Raw genomic sequence first — 17,872 nt, 5'->3', positions numbered from 1 at the left:
TTGCTCTCTCTAAAAGCAGTAATCCCCAAACCTGATCTTGGCTCCTGGTCTTTCTCTGCCTGGGAATGCCCAGTTGCCCACCTTAGTTACCTAGAAGACTCCTTAATATGTCAACACTCAGTACAAGGATCTCATTCGCAGCAGGGCCACGCCCTCTTCCCACAGGAAGATGGAATTGACCCTTTGTACATTGACATCATTCACTCATGTGTGCTCCTTCACCAGTTGCCAAAAACAGCTACGAAGGAGATGTCTTATTCTCAGTTTCCCATGTAAGGAAAGTGAGGCATAGTGGGATTGTGTGGCTAATATGTGACTGTGACAGAGGTGAGCCAAACGCAGCCAATGGCTCCAGTAGCCGTGCTCCTAGGTACCTCAGCTGCCTGTGCCTTTGCTGTGCTCAAGACCTCGTCCTGGCCCTGTTTGTGTGCCTTTCTCACCTAGAGCTGTCTGCACTGCTCTTTCACACATGCCCTCAAGTGCGCCCACAGAGTGAAGCGGATGAATGAGCAGCAGTCTGTCTGGACCCTGAGGACAGGACAGATTGACCCCTGCCTGCAGTCATGCTTTACTTTCTGACCTTGTGTCTTCCACTGGGATCTTACCGTTTGCTTTCTTTCCATTCACCTTCAACTGCTTGATCCTGCTCAGCTCGCTCCCCTTCTCTTCACTCTGCTGTCCTGCCTAGAGCTGTCTGGCCACATGCAAATGACAACATGTGCTCGACTAAGGCTATCCTTTAACAGCAACTGAGAGCTGTCAGAGGCCAGCATTTACTTCCCCAACAGGAAATTTCAAGACCCGAGAAACTTGACGAGGCCCTGACCTCACTCTTCCCCAGAGGAAGTCATTTTACTCTGAGCATGCTCCTCCCCTTCACTGCCCCCCCCCAACATTTTCCTACTTCCAGGCTTAATGCTGATCTGACTCCTTGGGTCATCGGATAGACTTTCCAGCCAAAATGTGTCGAATATTTATGACCTTAGTATAGGTCTTTGTCACTATCCCTGCCCCACCCTTATATGTCAGGAGCTGCTGCTCACAGAGCACTTATTGAGGGGCCTTCCTCTTGGTGATAGAAAGACAAGGGCACAAGAACAGCCCTAGTCTGAAGGAGCCTAGGACCTAGACAGAAACAAGGAAGAAATAGAATTTTATATTAAGGCAGAAGGCGATGAAGGAAAAGCCCAGGATGAGGAGTTGTTAGAAAAGGTGCATGGGGGGTTGGGGATTTAGCTCAGTGGTAGAGCGCTTAAGGCCCTGGGTTCGGTCCCCAGCTCCGAAAAAAAGAAAGAAAGAAAAGGTGCATGGGCACAGCCTCTCTGGAAGTGGTATTCAGATTGAGACCTTTAGTATCTGCAGGCACAAGCCACTCTATTCAGAATGGGGACGGGGACAGGATTTGCTGAGCACCCTTTACTGTACTGGCTATATGCTCTTGCGGTGCTGCGGCCTGATAGTTCTTGAAAGCAATGTAGATTCCTTGATTTCTGTTTTTGTTTTTTGTTTTTTGTTTTTTAACCTAGGAGCAAGGCCTCTGCCTGAAGTCTTTGTAATTCACATCTCTTCTGTTACAAAATCTAAAAGCTTCAGCTGAAATGGTACCATTCATGCTAATGTCGCTGATCTTTCAGAAGAAAGCCCCTTTTGTACCCTCCTAGCAGTTTCTGCAGACTTGCCCTTCTTTGCATGCTAGCTGTTTGTCCACATGTCCTTCTCCAACTAGACAAAATGCTTCTGGAAGGCCTGGGGTGTATCTGCTATGTGTTTCCATACTTGCCCTGCATATTACAGGTGCTGGCTGAATGACTGTTGAAATGTCCCTTTCTGGGCTTCAGTCTTACTTAAAACTAAGGTTTGGGGCAGATGATCTCAAAGCTCTCCCATCTCTAATACTTAAATGATTCAGTAGAATTCTAAAGGGTGTGGCTTTGCCAAATCTTTCACAAAAAGTTCATGTTTTTGTGAACTTTCACTTAAAGCCAATGAGATGAGGCAAGTGACATAAAAGTTGTAAGAACTGCTTTTGAAGAAAAGGACAGTCATATGTCTTAGGGCTTTACTGCTGTGAACAGACACTATGATCAAGTCAACTCTCATGACGACAGCATTTAACTGGGGCTGGCTTACAGGATCAGAGGTTCAGTCCATTATCATCAAGGTGAGAGCATGGCAGCATCCAGGCAGGCATGGTGCAGGCAGAGCTGAGAGTTCTACACCTTCATCTGAAGGCTGCTAGTGGAAGACTGACTCCCATGTGGTTAGAAGGAGGGTCTCATAGCCTACCCCTAAAGTGACACACTTCCTCCAACAATGCCACACCTCCTAATAGTGCCACTCCAAGAACATTCAAACCACTACACTATACAACCAAACATCACTTGTTGGCAGGCTAGGGGCTCTTCCTCTAATAAGGAGCAAGGATAAAAACGATCCGGAGACTGTGATCAGGGGAAATTGTTTCTATGGGCTGGAAGTGGGGTCAAATTCCATAACAGATTGAACAATTAGAAAGCTTTGGGTTAAAACAGATTATTTGAATTTCATGAAGAAGTTGTACCAGGGAAGTTAGGAAATGAAGGTGCCAAAAATACCCATATGCCTGCCTTTGGGGGGCTGAAGTGGTTCTTAGCTTGAATGGGGTTACCGAAGCAACGAAAAGGTGACAGGATAGCAATCCTGGGTTAGATTAGCCAAGTTTGAGTCCTGCCCCCAGTGTCCTGCTCGGTTTGTCTTTCTGGTGGGCTTATAGAGCATGGGTGAGGGGTTAGGTATAGAGGATGACTGACCCCAAAGCAGCACACCACCCAAAGGTCTCACCTCAGGATGAATGATGACCCCCATAGGTGCATAGGTGGCGTCCCCTCTACACTATTCTGTTACTGCCTCCAGAGATGGAGAAGTGCATACAACTTCAAGAGAAATGTAAAGAAGGAGTGACTAGAATCTTAGGTGAGGGTCTAATGGCCCTCCCCACTCCCTTTTAGGAGGGAATGTCCACAGATGCAATCTGGAAGGTGTCTTGCAATGAGGGAGCTGCTTTGATAAGCATGATTATAGCTGGAACTCCACCCTCTCTAGATCGTTGAGTCTGCTTCAACCTCTCGCGTGTTCCCTGAGCCCTGGAGGGGATGACAGACATGACTATTTTCTTCCATTTGGCCAAGCATTGGATCACTATGCTACAGCAACAGGCACTTACTCCTGAGTAGCTTGACTGATAATGCCGCTGTAGTAGCTAGTCACTGCAAACACAAGCCTCCTTGAGCAAGGCTGGTAGCTGCAATAATCTATGTGCATAAGCACACATGTTTAGGAGGCCCTAAGCAGGAACATTATATTTAACAATAACAGTTATTTTCCCACCAGGTCCTATGACCTCCTTAGTCACAAGGTGTGTTCTAGCCTATAGTACCAGATATAAAGTCCCTTCTTTGAAGCCGGCCTTAAATCCAATGGGAGTTGCTAGTTTCACCCATAACACTCTGTGCCGCTCCTGTAGCAGCTAGCAATTTTGCCTACAAGGTAGATAACGTAGTATATAGGGTTAACAGTCTGGGAGTATTGATGACAATCCTCTCCCAGAAGACTGTGTAATACCTTCCAGCACTATGAAAGCTAGCCAAGTGGAAGGGGACTTTCAGCTCAGTCCCTGATTGATTTCTTCATGCCCTGTAACCAAAGCACAAACTATTTTTGGCAACGGAAGAGGGGGTCTTTAAAGCCATCACACTGTGGCATACAAGCAACAGTAATAGCTTTATCATTTTGAGGTATTCTAGGGCTTCCCTGGCCAGCAGGTCAGGGTGGTAGCCCATCGCTGGCACTGAGCTTATAACCATATGGCTTCTGGGAACATCTTCCCCCTCAACACAGAGTACTTTTGTTCATTGTTTAGTCACTGGTCTAACATTTACAGGTACAATCTATTGTAGTGTTTTCTCAAATACCCTTTTGTGTAGAATCTCCGCCTTACACAAACAAAAAGCTCCCAAGAATCACATCTATGCCTAGCCTTTACACCTTAGACGAACTGACTTTCAGTGCTTGCTAATGTAGGTGTACTGTCTTTGGGGTGATTTTCCACATCTTCAAAATACTCAGAGATTAGCACTATACCTAATTAAGATGATGAAAACTTTTTATAGCGATTAGGCAGGACTCTGAAAGCCCACCACTGTCCATGGCACCAAGCATCAGTTGATCTAAGAGTCAGCACCAACATGGGTACTCGAGAGAAATATTAATAAGGTACAATACACGAAAGGATCTTATCCCCTTTGTCAGTTGTTTGATCAAAAGACCAAAGATTAGAACAGTGACATGATGGGAGGTAGGTACTATTTATATAATCTATAATCTTTAGATTCTAAATTTACAATTTGTATCTCTTATAATCAACCATTCTACAAAATCCATTTTGCTACGTCATCCAGTGGTGCTACTGTGGGCACCCATGTATCACCCCAGACCAAATGGGCTTAGTAGGGGTGACTTAAGCTGCTTGGCCTGGTCCAAGGTCAAGAGGGAATGAGGCTGCACTATCTCCTGGCTTGCTCACTGTCTTGGCTGCCCCCCTGAGGAGGGTCTGACAGGTACCTTCTGGCTGTATCTGGGGTATATTTTGACACTTTCATTCCCTAATTTCCCTAGCACAACTTCATGAAATTAGAAGAATCTATTCTAACCCAGAGTTCTCCATCAACCACATCTGGCTGCTGAGAGAGACCGGGGCTGGTGATAATCTCTGCCCTAGCATATATTTTTTTTTTGTAGGAGAGAAACGTACACAGCTCACTCTGGGGGAGAATAACTACCCACTCCTGGGACATACCATCTTCACCTGCATTGATTTTATCATTTATGCTTTCTATGGACTATTCTTTAGTCTTTAAAGCCTTCTAGAAGCTCACTAGCACAGCATTTGGCTGTCATTTTACCCCCTTGGGAAGGCTAGCTTGACACAAATCTTGTTATATGTGCCTTCACATAAGCCAAACAGACACCTTTCTTTGCTTTGTCTTTTTTTTTTTTTTTTTTAATCATCTCCGTGTTGTTTTACCACTTTACAGGCCCAATATATATGTCAGGCTAAGTCAGGCAGATCAGCCAGAGCCAAAGCCACTAAAGTTCCTTCCTAGTTCCAAAGTCCCTATTGAATTAAATTCTTAACTCTCCGGTGATCCGTGAGCTAGCAGCAGACATCACCCCTGGCATTCTCTCAGTAACTCCGGGCTTCTCTTTTGTCTTCCAATCACCGATATACATGGGGACCTCAGCCTGTGATAACCAAGTGTCTCTAATGACTCACATGAGCCAGTCCATCAGTGACTGATTTCCCTCCTACTGCCTGGGGTTATGCAGCGTTGGATGGATAGTTATATTAGTCGGTTTCTATTACTTTCAAAGCACTGTCATCCTACATGTTCCCATGTCTGACAGTCTCATAAGCCAGGCTGTGAGAGGCTCTTTCATTCATTTGTAAAAATTTTCCCTTAACTCAAGCAGGCCCAGTGGTAGGTGTTCCCAGGTTATCATGGTTTCTTGTACTGGGGCCATTTAAAAGCTCCAGTCTGCATGCTGAGTCATGGATTTTCCCTTCCTCTGTAATAAATGTTGGATCTAAGGGCTAGCTTGTATCGTGTGTATCTCACTTGCTTCCTATACAATTCTTCCCATGGCTCCCAAGGTTTTAGATCACAAGAAGGGCTCTCTAGCACAGATATAACTGTCCTTTCCTTGCCAACTTTAAGAAACAGCAAGCCAAGGCTGGGCCTGGGGCTGAATATAGTTTCAACTCAGCCAGTAGAGTGCCGAGTATGCAGAAAGCCCTGAGTTTGATCCACAGTACTGCATACTGCGCTCGTGCCTATAAGTTCAATACCCAGGATATGAAGACATGAAGATCATATGTTCAAGGCCACCCTTGGCTACACAGGGAGTTCAAGGCCAGCCTAGGCCACATGAGACTCTGACTTAAGCAAGCAAACCATAAAGTATAACAAGCCAGTACCTCCATGCCATCCTTCCCTTTCCCAGTTTACAAATCAGAGGCTGACATGAGGATACTATGTCTTTTTCTTCTTGGAATTCCCCCTTACATGGTCAGGGTTTTTTCTGCGATGATAGCTGCATTTCTTATCATCCACCCATGCAACTGACACCACAGCTCCTCCTAGGGACTGTGAAATGTTTGTTCTCTAGTTCATCAACGGTTTGGGGGACATTCCATTCATCAAGTAGGTATGACACCCTACACTAAATAGAGAAGATGGTCACCGAAGGATTCTGACCAAGGGTGCTCCCTTCTCAGTTTATCGTTGGTTGCATATCCACTGCAGAAGGCACACCCTCCCATAGCACATAGGGAAAGGTAGCCATATCAGGACGCCTGCAGACTCTCTACGGTTAAAGGGATCAGCCTCAGTTATTATGTCTCTCTCAGCACCTGTTGAAGGGGCCACGTCACCCTTCCCAAACTTATTTCTTTGGTTCTGTCACATCTCTGTTTTAGGTATCAAGTGATATTGGGGAGCTTTTCCTAGGGAAATAAGAACAACTACCTACTTCCCCTAGACAAGACGCCAATCATAAACCAAAGTACAATTTTACCAAAGTCCAATTTGGTAAACTAACTAGTTTGTTTGGCGTACTTATAGAAGCATGGGTAGGGGGGGTTACTTAAGGAGCATGGGTGACCTCAAAACAGACACATCATGAAAAAGCCTCAGTCCAGCATGAAGGGGGATGTCTCCATGTTGTAGAAGCCTCCTTCAGTGAGTCTTTCACACTGTGTGTACTCTCACTTCCTGAGACCATACAACCATGTACAGCCGAGACACGATTGCATGCAGCTGCAAGAAGTTGCAGGAGGCGTGGTTGGGGTCTCAGATGAGAGTCTAGTGACCCCTCCAACCTCCTTCTATGATGAAGCATCAATACAAATGATCAAGGGTGGCTCACAGATAATCACAGCTGCTCTGAGAAGAAGAGAACAGTTGTTAGATTCACAGGACACTGTTCTACAGCATGTGGGCTCCATCCTTGTATAAACCAGAGTCTTGGAAGTAGTCGACAATCACACAAACATATACATCTACTAACTGGTAAGTTCTGTTATTGAAGGTTCAATGAGTAACTGTAATGGCCTGCAAACTAGCCTTTCTTCTTCTTAACTTTCCCTTCTACAATTTACCCACTGTTGCCTACGTTAACATTCTTAGGGGCCATTTCTGACTGCCAATTTCCAGCTTAAACTCCTTTATTGGGTAAGTTGGTCCTGACTCAGAAAAGAGCAGCTTTTCCTGATGCCTCTCAGGTTTTGGATGCCTCTCAAAACCTAAGTATGCTTTTTCTGATACTTTGGACTTCCTCCGTTTTTCTCAACAGGTCCCATATTAGTTCTTTCTCTGTTGCTGTGATTAAATGTCATGGTCAGAACAAGGCAGAAACAGTTTAGTTTGGCTCGTGGTTTCAGAGGAGGATTTCATCATGGTGAGGGAGATAGCAGGTGGCTAGAGCAGAAAGCAGGACAGCTCCAACTGCAGAGTTTGAACAGAAAAGGCCAACTGAAAGTGGGGTTGGCTATGGGCTCTTAAAACCTGCCTCCAGTGATGTACATCATCCAGCAAAGCTCTACCTCCTAAGGGTTTTACAATGCAAACTCAAACTTTTTCCCAACTGGGGAGAAGTATTCAAATACATAAGTTTGGTGGGGGGAGGGGGTTCTCACTCAAAGCACGAAATTCCATTCTCTTGCCCCCGTAGCCTCATAGCCATATCATGAGCAAAAATGCATTTAGTCCAACTCCAAAAACCCTCACAGTTTTTCACAGTTTCGATGCTATTTGAAAGTTCAGAGTCTCTTTTGGGACTCAAGATACACTTTAAATTGTAACTCCCTGTAAAATTAAAAAGAAAATCACCGACTTCTAGCACATAAGGGTCCCAGAATATGAACTGCTATTCGAAAAGGAAGGAATGGGGTGACAGTGAGGAAATACTGGACCAAATAATGGAACCCATCAGGGCAGATCCAAATCCTGCAGTTCCATCTCTGGTGCCTGGGACTTCACCTTTAGAGGGCTTACATGGCCCTACCCTCCTGCTTTGCTTCCTACATCACACAACTCTTTCTTGGGCTGGTTCTACTCTCTGCACGCAGCTTTTATTGACAGAAGTCTTAGAGCTCTGGCATCTCCAACATATTGTGGTCTCCACTTCACTGCAGGTCCCACCTTTTCTGCTTCACATAACAGTGTCTCAGGCTCTGCTTCTCGCATTACCACTTTGTCTGCCCTCAGTGGTTCTGGAACTGTAGAGGGACAGCACATGGCCCTTTCACTCTAGTTCTTTCCATGCCTCCAAAGCCTGTGGATGACACAGTCAAGTGTGAGTAGATGTTGGGGATAGACCCTGGTCCCTTGAGACATATTTGCAGTAATGTTTGTATGCTGTTTTCTGGGAGCAGAAAACTCACTAGGCCTTTTCCTTTCACAAATTAGAAGCTTAGCTATGTGGGAATCTTGACCTGAGGGCACCTTTCCCATTGTTCCAAGGCTTGGTGGCACTAATCTCCTTAATAATCACAATCTCTCAGCTCATGCTGTAACAATAAGCTTCTTAGTACTCGTTTTCTGTTCAAACTGTACCCTTTTGATTTCCTTCACCCAACTTGCTCTGTACATTGTGCACTCAAATAAGAAAAGTCAATCATAACCATGTGTCTTCATTAGGGTATCAGTTACTGTGCTGAAACACTATGACCCTAAGTAATTTGAGAAGGAAAATCTTGCTTGTGCTTCTACATTATAGTACAGCATCCATGGAAGACAGGGCAGGAACTCAAGGTAGAATCCTGGAGACAGGAATTGAAGTCGAAGCATGGAGGAGTGCTGTTTACTGGCTTGTTCTTCATGGCTCGCTCATCTCGATTTCATACAGCACTCAGGACTACCCAAGGATGTGTCAGTATCAACCACCAACCAGGAAAATGCATCACAGGTTTGTCTCCAAGCCAATCCGGTGGGGGCATTTTCTCAATTTAGGTTCCTTTTTCCAAAATGACTCACTCGTGTCAAGTTGACATAAAACTAGACACCACAACTGTCAAAATGACGCAGAGACGTATCACTATTCAAGTAGAATCATTTCTTTCTCAACTATCCCCAAGATGGCATATTTAATATTAATATCATATACAAAACATAAGTAACTTTAACATTTCCTAGTCTGAAAAAGTTTAAAACATCTAAAGTTTCTTTCAAAGTTTAAAGTTTCTCTACAATACCCAAACTTTCTCTAAAATAACCAGTCTCTCTAAAATATCCAAAGTCTCTATGAAATTTCAGAGTCTCTTAACTGTGGGCCCCTATGAAATGAAAAAAACACGTCTCACAGCTATTTAACTACAAGAATGAAGAACCAGAGCACAGTGGCAATCTGAACAAAGTAAAACCGAACTCTAACACTGGCAAAGAACCCAGTGTCCAATATATAAGATTCATTCATAATCTTCTGGACTCCATAGGGCTTGTGGGACCATCCAACACAGCACACGGACCTTGTCTTGCAGGATCAGGACAGCACCACTTCCATGGTTTCTGCTGTCCTAGTATACTGCATCCTCACAATACCCGACTCTCCATTGCAACTGGGCTGCAATAGCTTCACCAATGCCTTCACCAAGTGTCTCTTTGGTCCTCTTTAGGGATTCTTAAACTGTCACATAGTGCAAAGCCTCAGTCTCTCTTTAACCTCCTTCCATACTGATACTAGGTCTCACCAATGACATCCATGGTGCCAAGCCTCAGCTGCTCTCCATGACTCTTTTGCACTTTCAAAACAATACCACCTGGAAGACTCTTATAATAGCAAATTCAGCTGTCAGCGTGAGACTCAGCCTCAGCCCCCTCTGGACCATAGTTTCTGTGTGCTGACCCGAGGAAACACTTCCCAGGAGATTTCGATTGTCCAAGCAAAGCAAAGCTTCCACTTTAGTGACTCTAGTCTTTGTGATTAACAGATGACTCTTCAGCCCCACAAGACCAGAACCACAAATTCTTTTATTATTTATTTATTTATTTATTTATTTATTTATTTATTTATCTTACTTACTCACATTACATCCCATTCAATACCCCCTCCTCCCTGTCACCCCTCCTGCAATCCTTCCCCGTCCCCCTCCGCTGAGTGGGTGGGGACCCCCTGTGTATCCCCCCACCCCCACATATCAAGTCTCTGTGAGGACCCTCACATGAAGACTGAGTTGTACATCTGTTACATATGGTACCAAAAATTCATAATTAAAAATAAAGAATTGCCCTAATAATCTTCATAAACCAGGCCATCATCTGCATGTCTCCCAACATTCTTATCCTCTAAGCTCCCACAGAACAGCCCACTGAGCTCTGAGCATTCGATGTTTATTTTCTCCAACCCAAAGGTCAAGCGCCACTAAAAATTTCACTAAAACGCATGGTCATATCTGTCAAAACAATACCCCGTGACCTGGTATCAATTTATGTCTTAGTTGGAATTTCAATAGCTATGATAAAACAACCTGACTACATGCAATTTGAGGAAAGAGTTTCTTTTGCTTACACTCCCACATCATAGTTCATTATTAAAGGAAGTCAGGGAAGGAACTCAAGGCAGGATCCCAGAGGCAGGAACTGAAGCAGAGGTCATGAAGGAACTCTGCACACTGGCTTGTTTCTTATGGCTTGCTCAACCTGATTATAGTACCTTTGATGACCAGCCCAGGGGAGACATTATCCACCATGAGCTGGGCCCTCCCACATCAACCATTAACCAAGAAAATGCACCACAGTTCTGCCTACAGGCCAGTCTAGTATGGACATTTTCTCAATTGAGGTTTCCTTTTCCAAAGTGACTCCAGCTTCTGTCAAGTTGACAAAAACCTAGCCAGCACACCATGCCACAGGTAGTTAAAACATCATGCAGTCTTCAGACTTCCTTTGCCAAAAAAATTAGTCCTTTGCTTTCTATTTGACTTCAGGTAAGCTCCCAGAACATGGGCTTAGAAAACAGAAGTTGCCGCCCATAATTAGAGTGTGTTTTCCTGCATGAAATAATCTGATCAAGAAAATTCTTCACAGGAGACCCAGCAGCTGGTGCTTTAGTTGGTTCTAGAAGCAGTCAAGTTGACAACCAAGATAGCCACCACGGTCCCATTGCCCTGCCACGCAGCTGCCTACAGTCATGTGGCATGTCCATGCTCATAATTCAAACAGTATGGCTGGTTTTCCTTGCCTCTTACAACTTTATCTGGGCAGATGCTAAGATTTACGCCTTGCTTACTGGTGTGTTTTTCTTTCAAACTCTAACAAAATTGTTCTTGGGTGTAATAACACAATAATACAATCTTTGGATTGTATGATATCATCCAAAGTCCTTGGAAAGGTAGTAGGAATCCTTCACCCAACCTTTTAACCTTTCCGCACCCAGCATTCCCTGTTGAATCCTCCATACAGCAAGTACACAGAGCCATGCATGGTGCCTCGTACAGAAAGACTCTGTGCCTTCGCTCTGTTGTTTGCTTCCCCTGGGAACACACTTCCTCTCATTTCTTATGTCCAAATCTCACATTTGGTTTTCTTTCTTTTTGTCTTGGTTTGTTGCCTAGGATGGCCTAGCTTCCACAGTGCATATAGGTAGACAGTACATACAATGCTATAGGCATGCCCCACCATGCCAATCTCAAATCTTATCTTTAAAGCCTACTTCAATATTCTCCACAAAGAATGTTCTGGTCTTCTACTTTGGCATCCTTGTTCTTCCCCAACTAGAAACTTCCACACAATCCTTCCATTTCTAACAATATATTGGTTCTAGTCTAATAAGATGTAAGCTCACCCTTTTCTGCTATCAGAACATAAAACTCACCAAAGGAAAAATCTTGGTCTAAACCACAATCATTTATTGGTTAGAAGAACAACAGATGAATGAACAGATAAAAGAATGCATGAATTGTATGAATGGATAATCATCTGTGGCTTCTTGATTAATAGCAGGGACAGGGGCTGTAGGCTGTGGGCTGTTACATGACCATTGTCACTGATCATGTATTATCAGCATTTTCCAGGGAGCAGTGTGACACTATCAAGTCAAACAAATGCTGTTCAGTTCACCTCTTCCATCTCTTATTCTAACGAGTGGCTCTCCTGTAGAGATGAACGGCCTCACAAAAGGCGAGACTCTCCAAGGACTATGAAGTTGTGTGTGTATGGGGGATGGAGGGTTGAGGACTTGCAAAAACCAGTTGGTTTTGCTGTTGTTTTAAAGACAAGTGTTTACTATGTAGCCCAGGCTGGCTCTAATTAAAGATCTTCCTTCCTTGGTTTCCTAATTGTTGAGATCATAAGGACATGCCACTATATCTGGTTTAAAGGAAACTGGCACTTGGGAATAGAAGAAAATACATGTAAGATGAAATTGCTGCCTTTTTGAAGCATAGGATTTCACCTAGGACCGTGCACACTAGTCAAGTGCTATACCACTGAGCTACATTCTTAGATGAAGATGGCTGTATTTAGAGAGGGAATTTTAGAATAAAATGGTGTAAAATACTAGATTACTGGGCTCTTGGCTAAGGACAGAGCTCTCTGTGATAACTGGTGGAAATATTTTTCCAAGAGCTTTGATTATATGATAAAGAAAACTTGAAATTGAAAGCAGAGAGGAAGAGAAAAGTACTCTGATTTTAAAATCAATAGCCTGGAGATCTTAGATATGACAGCAAGAACAGCTCTCGGGGAGCCACTCATGAAGCCAAAGAAAATCTAGAAAACACCACACAAATAGAACTTACAACTTCATATGTTTCTGTTCTAATACACAGCAAACACATTTTTTACTATATAAAGCCACCAATATTCAACTATTTTTGACCTACAAAATGGCAGCCTCATATGATTCTACCTAACAGTAGAAAATAAAGCTGAAATGTTAACTAAAGCATACAAGATTAGGTGCCACTACGTTTTAGAGGGATACAACTTATAGGAGGAATAGGGCGTTAGAAGAAATATTAAGCAGCCACCCTTTAGAATGGCGGTGACATTGTACTATGTAAGTATGTCAACAAAGGTGAAGGCAGAGTCCTCTACAGTTATTACAGTTACAAGGAGAAAGGAAGAGAACTTACAAGGTGAACTACACTACATATCAGCACCAAGGAAACAGGAAGAAATGGATGTCGTGCATTGCTGATGGATGCAGAGCACAAACGTTTTTAACATGACTAAATACAGTAGAACTGGGAGACTTGGACCTGAGTTGCTGTGTTGGGCATGGTGACAAACACCATAACCCTAGCATGTGGATGATGGAAGCTGGAAACACAAGGTCACCCTCAGCTTTACTAGGAGTTGGAGGCTCGTCTGTCTCAAAACCAGTGACTTTAGGATTCACTTGCAAAACATTTAAAGATTTTTTTTCCCCTGACAGTATTACCAATCAGAAAGAACAACAAAATCAACAAGAAGACTCTTTGTTATTCCTAACCTAATTACATCCCCATAATGGATTGACCCATTATAACTGGTGAAGTAGGAACTTGAAGAGTGACTATATACATTATCCTAGAATTTGTGAGAGTTGAAGGCTAGTCATTACCAAAGTGTTTCGTCTTAAAATGTAAGAAGGTAGGTTTGAGGAAGTCCAGGGGAAATAAAGGTAACGTAAAGGCAAGGGAGTAGGGACCCTATATAACTGAGGGCCTTGTGCATGCTCGGCAAGGACTAGACCACAGAGATATCTCCTAACCCTCTTTGCTTTTTATTTTGAAATGGGTTCCCACTGAGATATCTTGGTTGGCCTTGAACCTGTGATATTCTTGCCGCAGTATAAAGAGTAGATAGAATAACAATTTTACCACTAAGGTCAGCTTAGATCTGACTTTAAATCACGTCTGTGTCACTGACCAGCTGTTGTGTTGTAGTTTGAATGTGTAATGTCCTCTGCAGACTTAGGTATTTGAACTCTTGGTCCTCGCCAGACGATGCTATCTACAAAGGTTTTGGAACCTTGGAAGGTAGAACCTTCCTGGAGGAAGTGAGTGCTTTATGTCCCCTCTTCATTCTCTGCTTTCTAAAAGAGCAAATCCAATGTAACTATTGAGCCTGCTGCTTTTGCCATCACAGCCTTCCCTGCCTACTACCATGTCTTCCATGCACAGTGGACTGTATCCATCTGGACTTTTAAGTCGAAGCAAAGCCTTTCTCCCTTAAGTTGCTTTGTTAGGATGTTTTATCACAGCATCAGAAAAGTAACTAAGGCTGTTCAATTAGGTTTCTTAAATTTTCCAAGCTTCATGTTCCATAGAATGACAAGGGGATAGAGGGAGCCAAGAGAAGTCTGCAAGCACCAATCTGACCACTAAATGAGAGCACATGTGTTAGATTTCTATTTAAAGCTGGACATACAATTTATTAATGTCAGTATATATGGAAAAACAAGCACAGACATTTCATTTCATTCATTCTTTCAATAATATTTAAAGAAAGTGCCAGCTGTTGTGCTAGTCACTGGACTGTACAGTAAGGAAAACACAGAGTGTCTTCCTGGAGCTTAAGAGATACTGGAGGATGGATCTGGGGATGTAGCTCAGCTGGTAGAATGCTTCCTATTATGCTTGAAACCCTGGGTTCGATGGCCAGCACCCCATCAACTGAGTGTAGCAATGCACACTTGCTATCTCAGCATTTGGAAGGGGGACTCAGGAGGATCTGGAATGAGCTGTACAGATGAATGGGATAGAGTCAGAGGGCAGCTGGTGGGGAAAATGTCAACGTTGCAAGAGTTACCAATATGTAAAGTAAGGAAGACTACGATAAACTTGAGGATTGGATTGAAAATGGAGGCATCAGGTACAATCCCATGGTTTTATACATGTGTGTGTACATGTATAAGTAACGCATACCCACATGTTTCTTAGCTCTGGTCACTCTGTAGAATGTCACCCCAGTTAACAATGAATGTTAACTAGGAACTAGATCTCGAGACCTGTGATGGTTTCCACATGCTCAGCTCAGGGAGTGGCACTATCAGGAGGCACGGTCTTGTTGGAGGAAGTGTGTCACTGTGCGTGTGGGCTTGGAGACCCTCTTCCTAGCTGCTTGAGGAGGCCAAGTCTGTTCTTTGCTTCCTTCAGATGAAGATGTAGACCTCTCAGCTCCTCCTGTACCATGCCTGCCTGGATGCTGCTATGCTCCTGCCTTGATGCTCATGGACTGAACTCTGAACCTGTAAGTCAGCCCCAATTAAATGCTGTCCTTTATAAAATTTGTATTGGTCATGGTGTCTGTTCACAGCAATAAGACCCTAACTAAGTCAGGACCTATCACCATTCTTTCACCAAAAGAACCAGATCTCTTTGAAGAAATCTTTGATTCCAGGATCGGGGCAGGAAATATATGAGATGGGCCTGGAGCATGTCACTGTGCCACAGGTAAAGAAGTGCTTATAGAGAATGGGGACATTCCAAAAGAGCACAGAAAAGATACTGATAATGGTGAATTATTATCCACTGAACAAGTAAGACTTTACTAATGCATAGTAAAATGTAGGTTAAAAGGAGGAATGGATTAATGGATAAATAAGTGGAGATTAGCTCTGTGGCAGAGCATTTACATGAGCAAGGACCTGGAGGGAATAAAAAGTGAGGAGCAGAAAATGCCTTATCTTGTTAAAGCCAACTACTAGAGGGGACAATGGTGACAGAAAAGGGAACAATTGGCAAGCCACCACAATAAAATGGACGCAGGTTTGACTTACCAGTCAACACTGTGCCTGTGAACACTAATGAGGAAAATATTCACTTAGTCTCAAATTATCTTCCACCAAGGACTCTATAATTACTTACTAATTACTAAGTACAAAATGTTTATCAATTAACCTTACACTGGAGAAACCTGGCAGAGATCATCTTAACTTTAAGTCAGTAATAGGGCAAATTGACACTGAGTGCTTGCGAGCAGGCAGTGGAAAGCAATGTGATCAGGAACACTGCTTTTCTGGCTCTGCGCATCCAAAGTGGGTAAACAGAATCTAATCAGCAGGAAACATCTGACCTACGCTGCTACAAAGCCATTAGTCTGTGCTCCGAAATGTTAAAGTCATTTGCAGGAGATAAAAAGAACAAGACAACTAAGTGCAGCTTGTGATCTTGACATTCTGAAGGACTATTAGTACAACCACTGTGAACGGACCTGTGCGACCAAGAGCAGAACTGAGTCACTGCTAGTTTTCTGATTCTGATGTTTCTACTATTGTTATGTATGGATTGGATTTTAAAAAAAGCCGTGCAGGCTTGTAGCCCACAGGGTATGTTTTGTTTCCGGCTACTCCTCATGCCCACCTTATACTCCCTACCGTGATATCCTAGTCACATGACAAGAGACAATGGAGCACAGCAGCCGCGGACTGAAACCTCTGAAAGTGTGAGCCAAAACGAATCTTTGTCCCTTTAGGGATTGTCTTAGACGTTTGTCACACTGGGACATTAACTAGATGGCGCCTCTATATCTTTGTACATGGTTCACTCTGTTTACGTTTAGGATTTTTTAAAAACTGTTTTTCTTTTTTAAAAACATCAGCATGCAAAGAGTTTTAAGTGAAGATTTCAGAAACCTATTAAGAATCTGAGCTGGATCTCACTTTGGGCCTGTCACTGGACCTCAAGCTCTTCTCCAGTTTTGTCCCTGCAGTTCCATTAGACAAGAACAGTTCTGTGTCAGACCTTTGACAGTTTGATAGCAACCCCATCCCTCACTTGATGCCCTGTCTTTCTACTGGAGGTGGGCTCTACAAGTCCCCCACCCCCACTGTTGGGAATTTCATCTAAGGTCCCTCCCCGTTTGAGTGCTGGGTAGATGGCACCCCTGTAGGAGGACCAGCAGTCTCAACTAATCTGGACCCCCAAGATCTCTCAGATACCGGGTCACCAACCAGGCAGCGTACACCAGCTGAGATGAGACCCCCAACACATATACAGCAGAGGACTCCCAGGTTTGGACTCAGAAAGAGAAGATGCACCTAATCCTAGAGAGAATGGAGGCCCCAGGGAGTGAAAAGGTGTGGGGTGGGGGTTGGGGGTGGGGTGGGGACATCCCCTCGTGTAGATGTGGGGAAGAGGTATGGGGTGTAGAACAGTCAGAGGAGGTACTGGGAGGGGGATAAAATCTGGACTGTAAAAAAAAGATTAAATAAATTTTACAAAAGAACCTGAGAAAATTATACTGGCAAAGACATGAATAAGAAGCACTTATACTTAAGACTAAACTCAGATATCAAGCCCTGAAACATGCATAAGACACTGTGAATTGTCTACTTTCAAATACATCACATCTTACAAAATTCACTTTAAATATTATTATTGAGAATGTGTATAACATATTAAACATCATTTTAAATATTATCATTGAGAATATGTATAACAAAATCTCTCTTAGGTTTTAGAACTAGGAGAAGAATGACCAAAACATAGTGACTAAATAAAGTTGAGAGATTAAATAGCACAATTAGAGGGTAATATAAGAACTCCTCTTAGGTTCGTGGGGGTGTGTCCTCATGTCATCTGCTTAGCATGTGACATTGCTGAATTCCAGAATTGCTAGTGTTCCTCCAATCTTTCCTCTGAAAGGGGAAGTGTTAATCACCCCTTCCATGTTCTTAGTATAATACAAAATGGTTGATACATACATGTTTCAATTCATGGATCACAAAATGTTGAGGAGTCACTGTGAATTTGATGCAGAAGGGTACTTGTTCCCAGCAAATCTGGGAACCATTTCAAGGGACTGTGAAAGCAAAAAGCAGCAATATGGGATTGGCTAACCTGCATCCTTGG

This window comes from Rattus rattus, chromosome X, assembly GCF_011064425.1.
Source record: "Rattus rattus isolate New Zealand chromosome X, Rrattus_CSIRO_v1, whole genome shotgun sequence".
In the NCBI taxonomy this organism is placed as follows: domain Eukaryota; kingdom Metazoa; phylum Chordata; class Mammalia; order Rodentia; family Muridae; genus Rattus; species Rattus rattus.
The sequence above is the reverse complement of the archived record's forward strand: the minus strand, read 5'-3'. Positions refer to the sequence as shown.